Source organism: Canis lupus, chromosome 19 (assembly GCF_048164855.1).
Source record: "Canis lupus baileyi chromosome 19, mCanLup2.hap1, whole genome shotgun sequence".
Taxonomy (NCBI): Eukaryota; Metazoa; Chordata; class Mammalia; order Carnivora; family Canidae; genus Canis; species Canis lupus.
The window spans coordinates 50,330,362-50,350,848 of NC_132856.1; the positions used below are offsets into that span (position 1 = coordinate 50,330,362).

Here is a 20,487-nt window from a genome sequence, read left to right on the forward strand (position 1 = left end):
ATCCGGGCTTTGTCTTCCCAACTGTGGGGCGGCCCCGCGCTTCCCAGGCCCCGCCCACCCCGCCCGGCCCAATCCCAGGCCCGCTTCCCCGGGGGCGCTGGCTGGCTGGGTGCCGCGGCAGCGCGAGGCTGTGTCCACTGCAGCCTGCCGGCCAAATCAAACCCGCTCCCTGCCTTTGGACGGCTACCGATCTAAGACTTATTTTTCCATTTTTATTTATTTTTTCAAGAGAGAGCAAGAGGTGGGGGGAAGGGAGAGAGACAAGCAGACTCCTCGCTGAGCACAGAGCCCCAAGCGGTATTCGATCTCATGACTCTGAGGTCAGGACCTGAGCTGAAATGAAGAGTCCCACGCTTAACTGAGCTACCCGGTGCCCCTATTTTTCCATTTTTGAATGGTTGTGGGGGGAAAAAAAATCTAAAGAATTACCTTTTGTGACCTGTGAAAATACTATGAAGTTCAAATTTTAATGCCCATGAATAAAATATTGGAAGACAGCCATGCCTATTCATTTACCCAATTGTCCATGGCTGCTTTCCCACTACAAGAGCAGAGTTGAATGGTTACAATAGGGAGTGTGTGACCCATACAGCCTAAAAATCACTATCTGGAGGACAGTCAAGTGGGCTGGCCCTTCCCTTGGAGTCTTCAGGCCAGCCTGGATGTGCCTTTTGCACAGGGGAGTGGCTTTTGAGTTTACTTTCATGCTCTGTAGGATCCATCAATCTGTTTCTTCATTTGGTTATTCAACAGCCCTTTAAATAGGTGCCTGCGGATGAGACTCAGAGAGCAAACGACACACCCTTTCCTCTGATGAGGCAGATGCTTCAACTGGCAATTGACCAAGGGCAGTGTGAGAAATGCTGACAATACTACTACTACTACATTATCCGCTGCCAGGCCTTGTTTTAAAGCCCACACAAGTTGGCTGTCATGTAATCATGTTGCTGAATACTGAGTGCTCTTAACTCTCCAGGCATCCATTCATCAGTGCTCACCACTCATATGTATCATCATCTCAGGGAATGCTGCTCCTAGGAATCAAAGACTATATTTTACCCATTTTACAGATGAGGGGACAAGCCCACAGCTGTTAAGTAAGTGGCCCAAAGTCACACAGCTAGTGAGGGGGTGGAGGATTTGACCTTCATCTGCTGATGCTACACCTTGTTCCTTTAACCTCTGAGCTATGCTGCTTTGGGTTTTATGCCTTAAACCTAAGGGCCTTGGGAACCCAGAAGAGTCTTTAACAAGAGTGGAGTGTTTGGGAGTGGGCAGGAGTGAGGCAAGACCACTGGGAAGGGTGATTCCTGAGCTGGACGAAAAGGAAAGAGGCAAGGAAGGGAGAATAGGGAAGAGTAATGCTCACAGATCCTTTATTTTTTTCTTTCCTCTCACAGATCCTGATGGACAAGATGGAACTGAGGAGCGGCATTCGACCCCAGGAATCTTGCTTACCACATCTGGATTTTGCTTGAATCCTTGTCTTGCACCTGAATGAAGAGATACATTGGAAAAGCCACAAAACGCTGCCTTGTGAGTTATATTTAGAGGAGGGGAGGTATGAGAATCTTTGGCTATCAAGGGACATGAAGAGCCTCTTATCATTCACACACAAGGCAGATGATGGAACCCACACATCAGCCTGAGATATGAAGAGATTGTTCTATAAAGATGTCAAATGCAGGCCAGTTCCTGTGGGGCCTAGGGAACCGACTTAGGGAGAGGAAGGTAATTATCCAGTCTGGGCAGAGTGGCAGTAAGGGACCTGAATTCTAGCTCTGGGGATCTCATCTCTGTTTGCTCAAATGTAAAGTGGAATATCTCGGCTCTGACCATGGGAATGAATGCAATAAATGCTTATAAACGTATTTGCAAAACGTTTTTTGAGTAAGAAGAGAACACTGTGGGCTGGGAAAGGCATTCCAGAATCATGCAGGTTTTGGGGACAAGGGCAGAATGCCTGCGGAGGAGGCAGGCTCTAAGTTAACAGAAAGTTCTTGACATTAAAGCTGAAGCCTGGGGCAGCCCCGGGGTGGCTAAGCGGTTTAGCGCTGCCGGGGCCCTGATCCTGGAGACCCGGGATTGAGTCCCATGTCGTGCTCCCTGCATGGAGCCTGCTTCTCCCTCTGCCTGTGTCTCTGCTTCTCTCTCTCTCTCTCTGTATCTCTCATGAATAAATAAATAAAATCTTAAAAAAAAAAGCTGAAGCCCATTTCCCTGCTATTGGCACCCACCAACTCTATTTCTAAGGTCAAGGGCCACAGAGAACCTCTTAGTTTTGGGAGTGGGGACAAGTTGTTAACTACTGTGTGGCCAATTTCATTATCCAAAGATGGAGATAATGACTTTTAATTGGTTAGAGAGGTTTCATGGGATAACATTGGGAATGCACTTAACATGATGCCTGGTCCTTCATCTAGATTCTGCGGATGTTGAATTGGAGGAAGTCTTTGGCTCAGCAAACAGGCTCCCCCCCACACCTTTCCCATTGTATAAATTAATTGATGTTTATCAGAGTTTATTTTTTTTAATTTTTTATTTATTTATGATAGTCATACAGAGAGAAAGAGAGAGAGGCAGAGACACAGGCAGAGGGAGAAGCAGGCTCCATGCACCAGGAGCCTGACGTGGGATTCGATCCCGGGTCTCCAGGATTGCGCCCTGGGCCAAAGGCAGGCGCCAAACCGCTGCGCCACCCAGGGATCCCTGTTTATCAGAGTTTAAATGAGAAGACCAGCAGTTTTAACTTTCGGTCTTCTTCTTTTTTTTAAAGATTTCATTTATTCATTCATGAGAGACACAGAGGCAGAGGGAGAAGTAGGCTTCTAGCAAGGAGCCCAATGCGGTACTTGATTCCAGACCCCAGGATCATGCCCTGAGCCAAAGGCAGACGCTCAACTGCTGAGCCACCCAGGCGTCCCTAACTTTTGGTCTTCTGCATCGAGGACACCTTGAGGTTGAGTCAGTCAGTGCATGAATTCATGATTGTAAACATTGATCTGTAGGAGCAATGACCTCAGAGAAAAGAATTGTTTCCAGGATATCACCAGGGACATACTAAAAATCTTTTGAAAATGTATGGGAGTTTGATATAGGTTTGATATAACTGTTACGTTCAGGCAATTGAAATTTGAATATCTCCCTACCTGTATCACCCCCTGTGTCAAATACAGATTTTTACTACAGATGGTTCTTCTTAAGAAGTGGTTGTCCAAAAGAAATGAATACTGTTGACAAGTTTTTAAAAAAGACTTTTGTTTATTTATTGATGAGAGACACAAGGAGAGGCAGAGACATAGGCAGAGGGAGAAACAGACTCCCTGAGGGGAACCTGGTGTGGGACTTGATCTCAGGACCCCAGGATCACAACCTGAGCCAAAGGCAGACACTCAGCCACTGAGCCATCCAGGCACCCCACTACTGACAATTTTTAAGAGGAAGTCTATCCCTTTGTTGCTTCTGTGATGGATTCTTTTTTTTTTTTTAAGATTTTGTTTATTTATTAATGAGAGACACAGAGAGAGGCAGAGACATAGGCAGACGGAGAAACAGGATCCCTGTGGGGAGCCCAATGCGGGACTTGATCCCAGGACCCCAGGATCAAGACCTGAACCAAAGGCAGATGCTCAACCACTGAGCCACCCAGGTGCCCCTCTGTGATGCAGTCTAATAGATCATGAAGATGCTAAGAAATAGAATCAGAACCCTTGGGATAGAAAGCCTCAGCACGAAGTTCACTTTTAAGTTCACTTTTAAGTTTCCTACTGACATTTCTTCATTGCGTCCACCTGTTCTGAATTGTCTGTGTTCAGGTGATGTTACCAAAAAGCAAACTACAAGCATACAGAACAAACTTCTGGGGTAAGATGAGGTGCAACATGGCGAGGGCGGGGTGCAGGAATCAGGTTTCGGGACCACAGAACTGCCCCCACTCCCACCCCAGCTCCACGTAATAAATCCCTTCTCCTGCTACCAGCAGCACATAAATAAGCACCCTCCAGAAAGGTGCTGCTCATGAAGAGCGGACCCGGTGAGGAAGGAGATGCTTTATTAAATGAGATCACTGGTGATGGTAACAGACAGAAAAAGGTGTGAAATGGGATGCTTGGGTGGCTCAGGGGTTGAGTGTCTGCCTTTGGCTCAGGGCGTGATCCCCGGGTCCAGTATCGAATCCCACATCGGGGTCCTGTGAGGAGCCTGCTTCTCCCGCAGCCTATGTCTCTGCCCCTCTCTGTGTGTCTTTCATGAATAAATTAAAAAAATCTTTAAAAAAGAAAAAGGCGTGAAATGAAGGGAAAGGGGGAAAAGAGAGGGAAACTCTAGTACTTTCTAGAACATGATCTCACACTCCAAGCAAAAATGTGTAGATCGCCTTTATTCATTACTTATCCAAATAAGCCAGGTTCTCTTCCTTCCTTCCTTCATTCAACACGTATTTATTGAGTGCTACTAGTTTTCTTTTTCTTTCTTTCTTTCTTTCTTTCTTTCTTTCTTTCTTTCTTTCTTTCTTTCTTTCTTTCTCTCTCTCTCTCTCTCTCTCTCTCTCTCTCTTTCTTTCTTTCTTTCTTTCTTATTTTTTGCTGCTAGATTTCTAACATTGTTCTAAACAGTGAGGATGTAGCCATATGTAAGTCAGTCTTTTTTTCTCTTGAGCTTACATTCTAGTGGGTTCAGGCTGGATTGTCCTGGGCAGACCGGTCTCGGGGAACAGGATCTCAATTCCTTATTTCAAGTTCCTGTTCTTTGAAGAGAGGACATAGAATCTTCTGACCCATTACCCCAACCCAGCAACTGCATTGTACACAGAAATGTACAAGATAATTAACTAAAGGGATGATCTATGACTTTTCCTATGAACACAAGCTAGGTCAGAATAATTTATGTGGATGCTTGGGACATTCCTATAATTTAGCTCCACATCATGGAGCATTTTACAAGGCCGGTGTTTAATTTCATTTTATTTTTCCTCACGGAAACACCAGGGTGTCTTGTGCTTAAATACCACAATTTCCCACAAACAAGCCCCTGCCACTGCTGTGTTAAACACCACCATAATTTACTTGTTAGAATCAGGAATAATAATGAATTTGTCTGAGTGGTAAGAACAGCCTGGAAAAATTGACTCTGAAAGATGTGTCTGAGGGACCAGGCCAGGAGGCTGAGAGAAGTAACAAAAGACATTTGGAGGTGAAGAGGACACCCGGAGGGAGGTGGGGGCTTTAAAACCCCAAAAGGCCAGGGGAGAGGGAGGATCTTGTCAGAATCTGAGCACTACGAGGGGTGCCTCGGTGGCTCAGTTGGTTAAGCATCAGCCTCTTAATTTCAATTTTGGCTCAGGTCATGATCTCGGGGTTCTGGGATGGAGCACTGCATCATGTTTTGCACTCAGCAGGGAGTCTGCTTGTTCCTCTGGCCCTCTCCCCAGCTCATGCTTATGCGCCCTAAATAAATAAAATCTTAAAGAAAAAAAAAAGAATCTGAGCACTTCCAGATCCTTAGAAATCATCTCACTATTTTCATCGGACAGAGGGGAAAAAAGAGTCCAGGGAGGTTAAGTGACAAGGCCATAGGGCCTGTGATGGCAGAAATGGGGACAGACCCAAGGTTTCCTGTCTTGGCCAATGCTTGGTGCACTCTATGACAATCACCTCTTGTTTCATAAACTCCAACTGGACTAGTTTCCAGAAAACCGGCTATTTTAAGAATCTGCTTATCATTTAGAGAGAGAATTAATATAGCAAATACTTTGAAGCACAGAACAATGGTGAGAGAATTTAAAATCTATTTAGTGATAACCGCTTTTAATTTTCGGCTCTGGTCAGTGGTTTTCAACTGGCTTCTTGCCCCCCAGGGAGCATTTGGCGGTGTCTGGAAATATTTTTTGGTTGTGAGATCTTGAGGATTGTAGCGTTCATTGCATCTAGAGAGTAGAGGCTGGACATGCTTACAGTACACAGGACAGCCCCTCCCCGCCCCCCAGCCCCCCGAGAATGATCTGGCCTCAAATGCCACTGGTACTGATGTTGAGAGATTCTGCAGTAGAGGCACAAAACCCAAAATGGGAGCTCAGGTTGGAAGCTCAGGTGGGTTGTCTTGATCATGGTGGGGGATGCCAAGTGGGCTGAAGAATTTACCAGCAAAGGCACTGTTTCAAAGGTCAGTATCTTTGGGCCTAATTCTCATCCTGATTATGGTCCACATGGTGTCCAGTGCATTGCGGGCTGCTATTTCCTGCTCTCCTCCCCACCCCTGCCAAACCACAATGGCTCACCCCACCCCCAGATTCTCCATGGGGGTTACCCCAAGATGGGCACCTTTTCCTCCTAGTCCTGCTAGGCACTAGCCGAATCCCTTGGGCAGGTCCTTTCACTTCTCTGGGCCTCAGTTAACTTCCCTGTAAAAATACGGAGAATGATGCCACCCACCTCCTAAGGCTGTTTGGGGAGGGCCCTTCACCCCATCACTCCTGCCACAAGGGCCTCGCGAGCGCTCCCCACGGAGCCCGCCTTGCTTTCAGTTTTCTAATTCTTCGGCTTCTGGGATAGGGGCTGTGAACTTGTTCTACAAATGGGGGAAACCGAGGCCGGAGGGGCTCAGAGAACTGGACCACAGTCTCGCAGCTCTGAAGGAAGGGGCTGGCCTGAAGGGGGGGGGTCTTCTCCAGAGCTCCCGGAAGGGCGCCCAGCACCCCCCGTGCGCCCAGACGAGCTTCTCCCTCCAGCGCCTCTGCGATCCCATCTCCCCGCTCCGCAAGGCTCCCGGCGGCGGGGGCGGGAACAGCCTAGTCCGGAGCTAGGGGCCCGTGGCTGGCTTCGAGGCGCATGCGCGCGCGCTCGCGGCTCCGCCCTGACGCCGGCGCGGTTGCCCGGGCAACCGGGGCGGGGCGAGAAGGCGACCAGTGGCCGCTATTCGTTCTTTTGGCGGAACTCCGCGGACTTTTGCCTAAACTCCGTGAAGCTTCTCCGGGTTGTTCCTCGTCCCTTCGTTCATCCACTTCCAATTGGACAACAGCTGATTTCCTGTCTCCAGGAGTCTCTACGGTTAATTAAATGCCCACCACGGGCGGGCGGATCCCGGGCGGCCACGATTCGGTGCAGGTGGCGACCACTTTGAGGAACCAGCCCCAGTCCATCCCCTTCACCTTCATACGTCCCTTTTTCTTTCCTCTTTTGCCTTTGAGTACTCTATAATTTATTAACGGCATCTATAATTTATCTGACTTCTCCGGCCAGATCTTGCTTAGTCCAAATCACGAATCTGAATTTTGCAGAAATGACTCAGGGGTGACTAATTCCATTAGAAAAGCAGTCTTTCCTCTGCAAAGGAGCTCGTAGCAGAATTTCTTTAAATAGAAAATGTCCTCAGTGCACTGACAGCTATTCACTTTATGGAAAATTCATTTAGATACAAGACCTACCCCCCCCCCGCTTTTAAAGATTTTTATGAGTTTATTCATGAGAGGCACACACAGAAAGAGGCAGAGACTTAGGCAGAGGGAGAAGCAAGTCGTCCCTGCCCCCCTTTTTTGCATTTAGACATAAACTACTGTGTATGGTTGGCTGTGCAGTTGTGCCTGGCTGAGGGCATGGGAATCCCTAAGAATTTCAGGGGCTGAAATCTGCATTGCTGTGTCCCCCAAGTTGGAGGACAATGCACTTTCTAGTTTGTCAGAGGGGGTGCCTTTTTCTATTTGCATGAAGTTGGGAAGTTTCCGTGTGTGCCTTACTGCACATAATTTAACAGTAACCAGTTGCATGGCTTTGGGCTTTATAGAATGCTTATAACAAGCTTTTTTAGTGTGTCATTCCATTTAATGCATGCCACATATCATGTGGACCCAAGTCTTTGGTTAAAATTAAACATAGTGCAAAGAAAGTCATGTAAGAGTGGGTATTAATTCTCTTTCTGGGCTCCCTCAGGTCATCTGGGGCCTTAGATTCCTTTCATCTTGTTGTTCCTTTGTCCCCTAGGCGTTGTCCTCACCTATATGGTAAGAGCTTGCTCACCTCCATTTCTAAGTTCCAACCAGCAGGAAGAGGGAAGAGGAAGTTAGGGCAAGTAGCTTGTGTTTAAGAAGATAACCTCCAAATTTTCTCTCATGTTTGCTGGGATTCTATTGACCCAAACATAGTCACGTAGCTACACCTGGCTGCAAGGTTTCCTGGGAAATGTACTTACAGCTGGGAGCTATGTGTTCCCCCTTCCCCTAAAATTCAGGAGGTTCTATTACTAAAAGGAATAAGGAGAGAGTGGATTGAAGATGAGGACTGGGTCTTCACATTTTTTTGAAGAAACAGCAGACATAAGGTGCTTGGCTTTTGGTTGATGAAGAAGAGTCTTGTTATATTTCATAAGCAGCACCGCATAGTGGAGAAGCCAGGATTCAAACCTTGCCTGTGCCACTTACTGACTGTGTGGTCCCAAATTATGTTACCACTCAGCCTTAGTTTTTCTAATCTGCAAAATGGCTCACATACTTTTCACAGGGTACATTGAGGGTAAATGGGAGAAACATATGTGAAACTCTTAGCACAGTGCTCAGAACTTGTGATGCCCCCACCCTCAACCTGTAGCTATGTAAAAATATCTTACCTCTTGCTTCACGAATCACTACTATTTCCAGGAAGCTGCACAAAAGTATATAGCCAAAGAAAAAAGAGGCGAGAGTGTAGAAATATTAGTGTCAACACCTTATTGCTGTTAGAAAAATATGTGGAAAGCATGCCTATCATTTAACCTGTTATGAGCAAGAGACAGTTAATTTTAAAGGAAATAAAATTTAAATGCTATTATAAAAATTGATACAAACATCAAACAAACCAACTTGAGGGACATTCTACAAAATATATCACCAATATTTTTTTAAAGATATTATTTATTTGAGAGAGAGAGGGAGAGAGAATGAGCTGGGGAGGGGCAGAGGGAGAAGCAGACTCCCCGCTGAGCAGAGAGCCAGGTGTGGGACCCGTTCCTGGGACTATGGAATCATGACTTGAGCTGAAGGCAGATGCGTGACTGACTGAGCCACCCAGGCACCCCAGGCACCCCAGTCACTAGTAATCTTAAGAGAAAAATCAAGGAACTGCCATGGATTGGAGGAGACTCTCAGTATTGTCTGGGCACTATTCTGCAAATCTAGTTATTCAAAATAAAAAAAAATTAAAAAGTGATCCACAAATTTGAGTTTATTCAATTATTGCCTTTTTAACCCTTAGTGGTAAAGATGGCAGCTATCTTCCAAAAATCTGTTTTTGTTTGCTTTGCTTCCACAGCAGTGGTGCTGTTGCTGCTTACCTGGCAGCCCATCTGGAGGCCACCTTCCCTTCCGTTGCCCAGGGGTGGCCATGGGACACTGTCTTTCTGGTGGAAAATGAGCAATGGTGAATGAGGTGTGGCATTTTGGAGTGTGAACTTCAAAACACCAGATATAATGCTCCTCTGTGCTTTCTTCCATTTTCCTGGAGCTAGAACGTGGATATCCCTCCAGCCCAGCACCAATCCTGCAGTGGGGACAATGCCCTAGGTGACAGCTATTATGTGTTGTGTCTTTCAAAAAGATATGTTGAAGTCCTAACCCCTAGTACCCATGAATGTGACTGTGATTTTGTGATCCAAAGATATTTGGATATCCAAGATATTTGGTCTTTGTCCCCAGTTCCTGGCACAGAGCTTCTAAAGCCCTTACGATTTCCTGAGTGATTGGGGTGATAGGAGCATCTTTTGTTTTGTTACAATATTTTATTTTTATTCCCTTGTTCCTGACACCAGACCCATCTAAGAACCTGTGGAATCTCCAGAATGATGAATATCTTTTGTAATCTAATGAAATGACTGGTGGCTGGGGGCTCCTAGGTAGCTTCAGGATGGGTGCTGGTTGCCAGAAAGACCAAGGCATGATGACAGGGTTGGAACTTTCAGCTCTATTCCCCTGACCTCTGGGGAAGGAAGAGGGACTGGAGGTTGAGGCATCACTAATGGCCAATGCTTTAATCCATTATACCTATGTCATGAAACGTCCATAAAACCCCCTTAAATTATGGGGTTTGAAGAGCTTCTGGGTTCGGGAACACAAGCATGTGTCAGGAGGGTGGTGTACCCCAACTCCACAGGACATAAGTTCCTGCCCTTGGGAACCTTCTGGACTTCACCCTGTGTACCTCTTCATCTGGGACCATTTGTATCCCCCATAATATCATTTATAGTAAACCAATAATAGTAACTAAATCATTTTCCCCAAGTTATGTGAGCTGTTCCAGCAAATTACTGAACACAAGAAGGGGATGACAGGAACTCCTAGATTTCTAGACAGATAGTCAGAAGTATGGGAGGCTCGGGACTTGTGATTGGCATCTAAAGTGTGGACAGCCCTTAACCCATGGGGTCTGATGCAAACTCTGGGTAATTAGCGTCAGAATTCAATTGAATTCTCAGACACCCAATTGATGCCTGAAGAATTAGAAAATTGGTTGTTGGTGTGGGAAAATGCCCCCCTGCAATTTGGTGTCTAAAGTGTTGTAAGTAAAACTATTTCAGTAGTTTGGAATTAGGGTCTTTGCAGGTATCACTGAGTTAAGATGAAGTCTTTAAGAGGGTGCTCTAATCCGATATGACTGGAGTTCTTATAAGAAGACACTACAGAGAGAAACAGAGAGAAGAAAGCCATACGAAACCGGAGGTAGAGGTTGAAGTAGATGTGGCCACAGGCCAAGGAACCCCAGGAGCTGGAAGAGCGCAGGAAGGATCCTCTCCTAGAGCTTTTGGAGGGAGCACAGCCCTGCTGACACCTTGACTTCAGACTCTTGGCCTCCAAAACTTTGAGGGAAGAAATTCCTGATGTTTTATGCCACCTAGCATGTGGCCATCTGATACAAAAGCCCTAGGAGTTGAACATAGTAGCAGATCAAGAAAATGGAAAGAATATGGGTCCCGCAGGACCAGAGGGGCTCTGCACACACATCCTCTGACATACACATACTTTTATGTTCTTTAAACTGCTACATTTTGGGGATATCTGTTATACCAACTTAGCTTTTCTTTCTTTCCTCCCTCCCTTCCTCTCCCTTCCTTTCTTTCTTGGCTTATTAGTGAACTTCATAACACTGAACATGCAAGTTTCCTTCTCCATCTTTTTAAAAAAAATTATTTATGAGAGAGAGAGAGAGAGAGAGAGAGAGAGAGAGGCAGAGACACAGGCAGAGGGAGAAGCAGGCTCCATGCAGGGAGCCCGATGCCGGACTTGATCCCGAGACTCCAGGATCATGTCCTGGGCCAAAGGCAGGCGCTAAACTGCTGAGCCACCCAGGCGTCCCTTTTTCTACAACTTTTTTAGAAAGTGAACTTTCTCCTTTCTTGGAATTTCCCTCATTTACTACTCTAGCTTTGCCGCTGACTGCTTCTGAGTGTTGCTTTCGAGGGAGAATTGTAGAAGTTGTAAGAGATAGATGTGACAAAGTTGGCATCCTGTAACACCAATCAGATTATCCTTTTTTTTTTTTTTTCTGGGAAGGTCTTGTAGAAAACAGCATGAATCAACCTCAATTATTTGTAAGTAAAATTAGAATAGTTTCAAGCTGTCACTTTTCTCTGCCTTACACACGTTATTCAAATAAGTTGGCAGAAGAATGTTGTTTGGGTTTGTATCAGGGAGTTATGGGGATGTGATTCTGCGTCTAAGTCGGTGAAATTTAAAATAGAAAATTCTTTAACTCTTAGAGGTGGGATAGTGGGGTCATCGCGAGGGCACATGCTGCTGCTGGGCCATCTGGTTGGTGCTCTCTCTCTTCCATTTCCTGGCTGTGTGCCCTTGGGAGAGCTCCTTAACTTCTCTGTGCCTTGTTTTCTTCATTTGTTAAATGGGGTTTAGCTTAGTTCGGGTTCCACTGACACAAGAACTTGGTTCAGGTTTTTTATTTTGGAGCTGCCAAGGAAAAGTCACATGGGGCAATGTTAAACAGGCAAGGAAGACGTTATTTGAGATTATTGCAATCAGGGAGGGAGAGAGATTGAACTTGACTCCTGATGCAGAGGAACTGCTAGGGATTTATAGCCGATGGGCAGCATGGGGAATCTGTGGGTGGTCAGTTATTAGCAGGAACTCGGTTAGGTGTCAAGGGTGGGGGGATTCTTATTAAACTGGGCTCAGCAGGCCAAGGGCAAGGCCTAGTTGGGAAGAGAGTGCAGAGAAGCCTCACTATGGTTTGGTTGGGGAGTGGTCCTCTTTAGAGGTGACCCCGGGAGCGGGAGTGAGAGAGTTGGGAAACTGTGACCAAGAAGGAGGAAAATCCAAGGGAAGGTGTGTCACCAAGGTCACTGTTGTGGGTCACAGGATAAAGATTTCTCCCAACAGCGTCCGCTTGAAAGCTGGAGGTGCGGACATTTATCCAGTGGGTGGAGGGTTGAAACCTGGAGTCTCTCTTTTTAAACTTTCGGTTCTGAAATAATTTTAGATTTATGGGAAAGGTACAAGGAGGGTCCAGAGAGATCAGCATGCCCTTTAACCCAGTTGCCCACATGTTAATGTCTTATGTAACCAGAGGATGGTTATTGAAACTAAGAAATCAACGTGGTGTAACACAACTAACTAAACTATGGACTTTAGAAAATATTTTATTTATTTATTCATGAGAGACATAGAGAGAGAGGCAGAGACATAGGCAGAGGGAGAAGCAGGCTCCCTGTGGGGACCCCGATGTGGGACTCAGTCCCAGGACCCCGGGATCATGCCCTGAGCCAAACGGAGACGCTCAACCACTGAGCCACCCAGGTGCCTCAGCTATGGACCTTCTTAAGAATTCACCAGGTTTCCTACTAGTTTCCTCCGTCTCCTTCATCTGGTCCGGGAGCCCGTCCAGGACATCACGTTCCACTTCGTTATCACACGTGCTCGTTTCTGCCAGTCCATGAAAGTCCCTCAGGCTTTGCGTGATCTTAACATCTTTGAAGAATTCTGACCAGGTTTTTTTTTTAATATTTTATTTATTTATTCATAGAGAGAGAGAGAGAGATAGAGAGAGAGAGAGAGGCGAGACACAGGCAGAGGGAGAAGCAGGCTCCATGCAGAGAGCCTGACGTGGGACTCGATCCAGGGTCTCCAGGATCATGCCCTGGGCCAAAGGCAGGCGCTGAACCGCTGGGCCACCGGGGCTGCCCCTGACCAGGTTTTTTGTAGAATGTCCTTCTTGATGTTATTTCACAATTATATTGAAGTTATGCTCTTTGTTTTTTTAACTCAGTTGTTTGCAGAAATATGACTCTAGTTTTATACCTGGAAAATCCGTTTTAAAAATTGTGATAAGATAGACAGAATATAAAATTGACCATTTTAATAATTTTTAAGTGTCCAGTTCAGCAGCATTAAGTACATCCACGCTGTCTTGCAGCCATCCTTTCCATCCTACCATCCACCTCCAGGACTCTTCTTTTTTATTTTTCCCCCAGGACTCTTTTCAACTGGAACCCCATCCCTAGGAAACACATACTTCCCCTCCCCTTCCCCCTCACCCCAGCCTCTGGCACCCACCCTCTACTTTTTTGTCTTTTACATAGGACCCAAATCCCATGCGCGAGAACTCCGCCCTCCTGAACTAATCACCTCCTGAAGGCCTGGCCTCTGACTGTCATCACATTGGGAGATAGTTTTCAACATGCACATTTTGGGGAGACACATCCAGTGTACAGCAGTCTATTTGAAGGTCTCCTATTACGGGACATGCTTTATGTTGATTTTTTTTTTTTTTTTTTGCAAACACACAAGGGTTTTTTTTTTTTTTTAATTTTTATTTATTTATGATAGTCACAGAGAGAGAGAGAGAGGCAGAGACATAGGCAGAGGGAGAAGCAGGCTCCATGCACTGGGAGCCTGATGTGGGATTTGATCCTGGGTCTCCAGGATCGCGCCCTGGGCCAAAGGCAGGCGCCAAACCGCTGCGCCACCCAGGGATCCCTACACAAGGGTTTATTTACAAGCTCGAGCTTGGGTCCAAGTATACCCGGCACAGCGGAGCAGGGACTTGGACCGCTTTATGTTGATATTATCTGTGATCATCACACCCACATTCTTTAGCCTCACCCTTTTGGGCTGCCCTGTGGAGTTGGCAGGGGTGGAGGAACTGGATATACGTGTGGTACAGGCTTGGGATGTGATACTGTCAACAAGAGGGGACTCAGAGCTTGTAGGAACTGTCCTCCTGCACTGAAACCAGAGGGAACTTAGGGGGAGGGACATGGGCCACCAGCGGGTCAGCTGCAACAGAGATAATGATGAAACAGCCCATCAGCTCATGATGTGGTCAAGGTGAAATGGATTCACGTGATGCTTGGTATAGAGCAAGCGCTCCGTGAGGGTTAGCCAGTGCTACGAGATTCCAACATTGGGCAGTACCTGTCTCAGATCCTCAAACTGTGGACCCCACCAGCTTGCCCAGGGGCACCACCTTTATTTCTTGGCAATTCCCGAGACCAAGGAAGCTAAGCAGTTGCAGTAACACGCCGACCAAACATTTTGTGTCCCTCAAGAAATAATTCAGCAATAACAGACCAGGAGTAAAATGATAGAAGCCCCACGATCTAGGAACCTCCAATCTTCTCTTGCCTGGTAGTATAGTCTATTCCCCATACAGCAGCCAGAGGGAGCCTTTGTTTTTCCTTTTCAGCAAAGTTTTCAAATTTGTAGGTGACTTTTTTTTTCCGCTTTAAAAATAGAAAAGCAAGAATTCGCAAAACATAAAATTAACCAGTTTAAGATGAACAATCCAGTGGCATTTAGGACGTTCATGGTGTTGTGCAACTACTGCCTCTATCTAGTTCCAGAACATTTTCATCACCCCAAAAGAAAACCCTGCACTCAGGAAACATGTTGAATGCAGTAACCAGCACTCCTATAGTTTGGGGGCTACCTGGAAGGTGTTGTATGCATAGGGCTGGGGTTGCATTTTTTGCCACACCCTTATACTACTACTTAACTTTGCTTTTCTTCCACTTCTCACTTAGGTGCAAGCTGAGCAAAAAATTAATTAAATCACCCATTGATTTATTATGGACAATCATTTATTTTGTGCAGGCATCAGACCAGATGGTGAAGACACAGGGATGGAAAAACTTGCCCTTGCCCTCAAGGTAGTTATACTTGGTAGAGGAGACAGATGAAGCAATTAAAACATGGTATAATATACCAGAGGCCTGCAAACTATGGCCCCAGGGCCAAATCCAGCCCCCCACCTGTGCTTGTAAATAAAGTTTTATTGGAACACAGCCATGCTCATTTGTTTATGTATTGTCTGGTTACTTTCACACTACAAGGGCAGAGTTGAATCACTGTGGTGGAGACCATCTGGCCCCCAAAGCTGAAAATATTTACTCCCTGGACCTTTAAAGAAAAAAGCTTGCCAACTCTTGGTATATATAATCATGGCAAATTTGAGTGTGGACAGAAAGCTTTGGAGACTGAAGAGGGGCAGTTAGCTGGAGGTGGGAAGAATCGCAGGGGTAGAAAAAGCAGTGCTAAACCTTAGGTCTATAAATACATAAATCTTAAGCATAGCTCTTGATGAATTTTTACACATGTATTTACCCACATAACCACCACCAGGATCAAAACAGAGGGTTATGTGGAGCCCCCAGGAAGCTCTCCAAACCATTCGTGTAAACCGCATTGTGCTGTAAGTTGCGCGTATCATCCAGCCTTTCACTCTGCTGCTGTGTGGGCCCAGCTTCCTCGCCCTCCTGCTGCCTGGAATCGCACCGCTGGATCAGATGATCCGGCCTCAAAAGGCTCAGAGCTCCTGTGGTACTCACCAGGCGGACTCAGAGCCATGCTGGGACTCTAGCGCATGGTGCCCACAGGAGGGCACAGGAGATCTGTCGCGGCAGCTGGATTTTTAGACATTGCTTCAGAAGAAAACCTTTTACTTACCCCTTCCTTTTAATTTGCTCCATAAGTGTGATTTTATTCACCAACCCTACTTGGATGATGACAAAGAGGATGATTTTACATTTTATTTGGAAGTGATCTCAAGACTTACAAAAACGTTGCAAAAATAGTACAAGGAATTCCATTCATGGGGTATATACCTCACAAAATTGGAAACAAGTATATTGGAAACAAAAACTGGTACACAAATGTTCACAGCAGCGTTATTCAAGGTCGCTGAAAGGTGGAAATGTCCATAAATGGTTGAGCAAAATGTGGGTGATCATACAGTGGAGGGGTGGGTAAAGGAAGTCAGACATAAAAACTCACATATTCTAGGATTCTCTCTCTCTCTTTTAAAGATTTTATTTATTTATTCATGGGAGACACACAGAGAGAGGCAGAGACATAGGCAGGGGGAGAAATAGGCTCCTTGCGGGGACCCAGATGTGGGACTCCATCCCAGGACCCCGGGATTACGACCTGAGCCAAAGGCAGATGCTTAACCCCTGAGCCACTCAGGAGCCCTTGTAGGATTCTCTAGATGAAAAGTCCACAGTAGGAAAATCTATAGAGACAGGGACAGGGAGAGAAGGGGGATGGACACGGAGTTTCTTTCTTTTCTTTTCTTTTTTTTTTGGCACGGGGTTTCTCTTTGGGGGATGGAAATGTTCTGGAACAAGATGGAGGCATTGATTGCACAACATTGTGAATGTACTGTATGAATTGTGTACTTTGAACAGGTTAATTTTATGTTATGTGAATTTCCCCTCAATAAGATTAAAAAACATAGCACAAAGAATTCTCATATATCATTCACCTCGATTTCTCAGATGGTAACCCCTTATAAAACTAGAGTATGAGGACCAAAATCAGGAAATTAATATTGATGAGATACTCATATCTAGTGGAAAGACTGGTTTAATTCCAATATTATCTAAAAGAGCTGCAACAGAGAGGTCAAGGTGGTGGTTACTAGGTGTCTTCACTGTGTAGTTAGTAATATATTACTGGTCCAGTGGAGGGGGAGAGATGCTTTGAGATTTTGCAAATATCTCAATTCTCATTACACTTTTGATCACTAATTTTAGCATCTACTGATGGTTCTTGCCTGAAACAATTTCTTTCTACCTGGATTTTTAAAAAATATTTATTTATTTATTTGAGAGAGAGGGAGGAGGGGAGCAGAGGGAGAGGGAGAGAATCCCAAGCAGAATGCTTTGAGCATGGAGCCGACATGGGGTTCCATCCCATGACCCTAAAATCATGACCTTAACCAAAAGCAAGAGTCAATTGCTCAATTGACTGAACCACCTAGGTGACTCTTGGTTTTTTATTATTATTATTATTATTATTATTATTATTGTAGTAAAATATCATAACATAGAATATACCATTGAAACCATTTTTAAGGGGCACTTAGGAGGCTCAGTGGTTGAGCATCTACCTTCGGCTCAGGTCGTGATCCTGGGGTCCTGGGATCGATTGAGTCTCATATCAGGCTCCCTGCGTGGAGCCTGCTTCTCTCTCTGCCTGTGTCTCTGCCTCTCTCCGAATAAATGTGTCTCTCATGAATAAATAAATAAAATCTGCCTCGTGTCTCTCATGAATAAATAAATAAAGTCTTTTTAAAAAAAAGAAACCATTTTTAAGTGTACAGTTCAGTGGCACCGAAGTATGCTCATGTCATGCAACCATCACCACTATCCACCTCCAGAACTTTTCCATCTTCCAGACTGAAGCACTGACCCTGTGAAACACTGACTCCCCTTCCCCTCTCCCTGCCCCTGGCACTTGCCATCCTCCCTTCTGCCTGTATGAATTTGACCCCTCTAGGGCCCTCATGTAAGTGGCATGATGCAACATTTGTCCTTTTGTGTCTGGCTTATTTTTCTTAACATAATGTACCTGGATTTTTTTTTTTTTTTTTTAGCAGAGAAATTGTATTTTTATTCCCTGCCTTAGAATAAGCACAGGTGGGATGGGCTGGCCCCTAGGTACGAATTCATATCATGAAGATTTCTCATGTTTTTTCATGTCTCCTTAGCAACTCTGTTCTCCTCATTATCTCCAATACCTCTACCCACATGCTGGAAGAACAGAAAAGACAGGTAGAAATACAGGGAGCACATTCATTTGCTCTCTATAAATTTGAATTAGTGCACTATTTTCAGAATAGAATTAAACACTTCTCTTTTTGCCCTGGAATGTTTTAGGGATTTGAAATGACTTTCTCCCCCCCCCAACTTGTTTTGCTTGTTTCATCATGATCATTATTTGTGATCTGTCTACAGCATTTAACCTTATGATCACTCTTTGCCTTTAAAAGTGTTCTCTTCTACAGCATGGAGGTTCCTCAAAAAATAAATAATAGAACTACCTTCAGATAAGTAGTCACAGTGCTGGGCATTTAACCAAAGAATACAGAAGTACTAAATGAACTGGATACATGTACCCTGAGGTTTATGCCATATTATTTACAATAGCCAAGTTATGGAAGCAAGTGTCCATCAACTGATGAAAGGATAAAGAAGATGTGGTACACATGTGGTATACACAACGGAATATTACTCGGCCATAAAAAAAAATGAAATCTGCCATTTGCAACAACATGGATGGGCCTAGGGGGTATAATGCTAAGTGAAATGAGCCAATTGGAGAAAAATAAATACCATATGATTTCATTTATATGTGGAATTTAAGAAACAAAACAAACGAACACAGGGGAAAAAAAGAGGGACAAACCAAAAAACAAACTCTTAACTCTAGAGAACAAAGTGGTGGTTACAAGTGGGGGAGGATGGGTGATATATGTGATATAGGTGAAGAGGTTTAAGAGTACAGTCGTCATGATGAGAGCTGAGTAATGTATGGAAGTGTTGGACCCCTATATTGTACACCCAAAACTAGTATTACACTGTATGTTACCTACACTGGATTGAAAATAAAAAATATAAAAACAAAACAAAACAAATGCATTTTCCTCTATTGTGTCTTACTTTTCTTTTTCTGACAGTTTATCTGGCAAGTGGTTTCAGGAAGCAGCAGCAGAGGAGTTGAGAGAGAGAGGCGGGTTGGGAGGGAAAGTCAATACAGGGTGCATTATTGAGTTGGCCCCCACTGGGGTAGTTGGTGAGGACACACTTCATGATGACTCTCAGGGGAACGGGACAGAGTCTCATTCCTTGACTCTCATTCTCTGCTGGCTCTGCGTTTCCTCCTGGGGTTTTGATCCCCTCTGTACCCTGGCTGCACCCACTTAGATAATAGCCTTCTGAGGCTTCAGAAAAGCTTTGAGGCAGAAAAGATGAGTTACCATGGAGTGCACCTGAGGCAGGAGGCATTGTGGTTGTAGATGCACAGAACTTCCAAGGTGACACTGTCATTTCTGTGCTGAAATTGGAGGTGAGCCAAAAGGACAGGACACAGGGCCAAAAGGTGCCTGCCTTATCTTTTCAACTTGGTATCTCTACAGGGTCGAATGGTGTCCCCTCAAAAATCACATCCACCTGGAACCTCAGCGTGTGACCTTACTCAGAAACAAGGTCTTTGCAGATGTAATAAGCTAAAATGAAGCCCTCCTAGACCAGGACAGGCCTCATATTCTTCACAGTTCTCTGGAGAAACAACTGATAAGACCTCTGTCCATATCTATCCCTACTTCTCTCTATATATACATATTGACAAATATCTGTATCTACCTAGGAAGAGATGTAGCATAAGGTGGTGTCTCACATGATTAGGGAGGCTGAGAAGTCCATGATCTGCCATCTGCAAGCTGCAGACCCAGGAGCTCTCCAGGTGGTGTAGTTCCAACCTGAGAGCTGAGAGCTACTGTGTGTGTTCCAGTCTGGGGCTGAGGGCCTGAGAACCAGCAGCACCGAGGGCAGATGTCACAGCTCAAATGACCAGGCAGAGAGAAGGAAAGAACAAGTGAATCCCCCCTTAACTCCATTTTTGGGGGGTGGGACTTGGCTACTGCAGTTGGGGGGCCAAGGGCTGGTCTGGATCCATGCTTAAGCTTCTCTCCACAATTGGGTTTGTATCTACTCTGCCTGTGTCTATTCTGGGTTGTAGGCCAAAGAGTAGCCATGGCTTGGGGGGCAGAGGTCTCCCCAAGATGATGATGGAAACAAGAGGGCAGGTGGAAACTCCTGTCTAGAGGTGTAAGCTAAAAGTGACACAGGGATTCTTTTACTACATTTCATTGACCAAAGCTGGTCATGTGGCCCAATTTCAGGGCATATTAGCCAGGTCTTCTAGGGGCGCCTGGGTGGCTCAGTTGGTTAAGCCTTCGACTCAGGTCATGATCCCAGGGTCCTGGAATACAGCCCCAAGTCCCATAGAGCTCCCTGCTGAGTGGGGAGTCTGCTTCTCCCTCTGCCCCTTCCCCTGCTCATGCCCTCTCTCTCAAATAAATAGATAAAATCTTAAAAACAAAAACATGTCTTTTATTTTCTGTATGGTGATCCTCAGACATTTGGTGCCTTGCTGACCAGGGAAGGACTGCCCCTCCCAGGCTTAGCCAATTCCTGGAGATAGTAAACAACTTGCACCCAAGTGCACCTTTCATATGC

General features: G+C 45.4%; 2 long non-coding RNA genes across 2 annotated transcripts; one reads left to right on the forward strand and one right to left on the reverse strand.

Annotated features, from left to right (window-relative positions):
• The first annotated feature begins 100 nt into the window (after window positions 1–100).
• LOC140611360 (uncharacterized) lies at window positions 101–15,218 on the forward strand. Its single transcript, XR_012012615.1, has 3 exons — window positions 101–320; window positions 1,401–1,536; window positions 15,062–15,218. It is a non-coding gene; the product is annotated as an uncharacterized lncRNA (long non-coding RNA).
• Window positions 5,773–6,811, reverse strand: LOC140611359 (uncharacterized). The gene is made up of 2 exons (XR_012012614.1): window positions 6,429–6,811; window positions 5,773–5,923 (listed from the first exon to the last, which is right to left on the reverse strand). It is a non-coding gene; the product is annotated as an uncharacterized lncRNA (long non-coding RNA).
• Window positions 15,219–20,487: the final 5,269 nt, after the last annotated feature.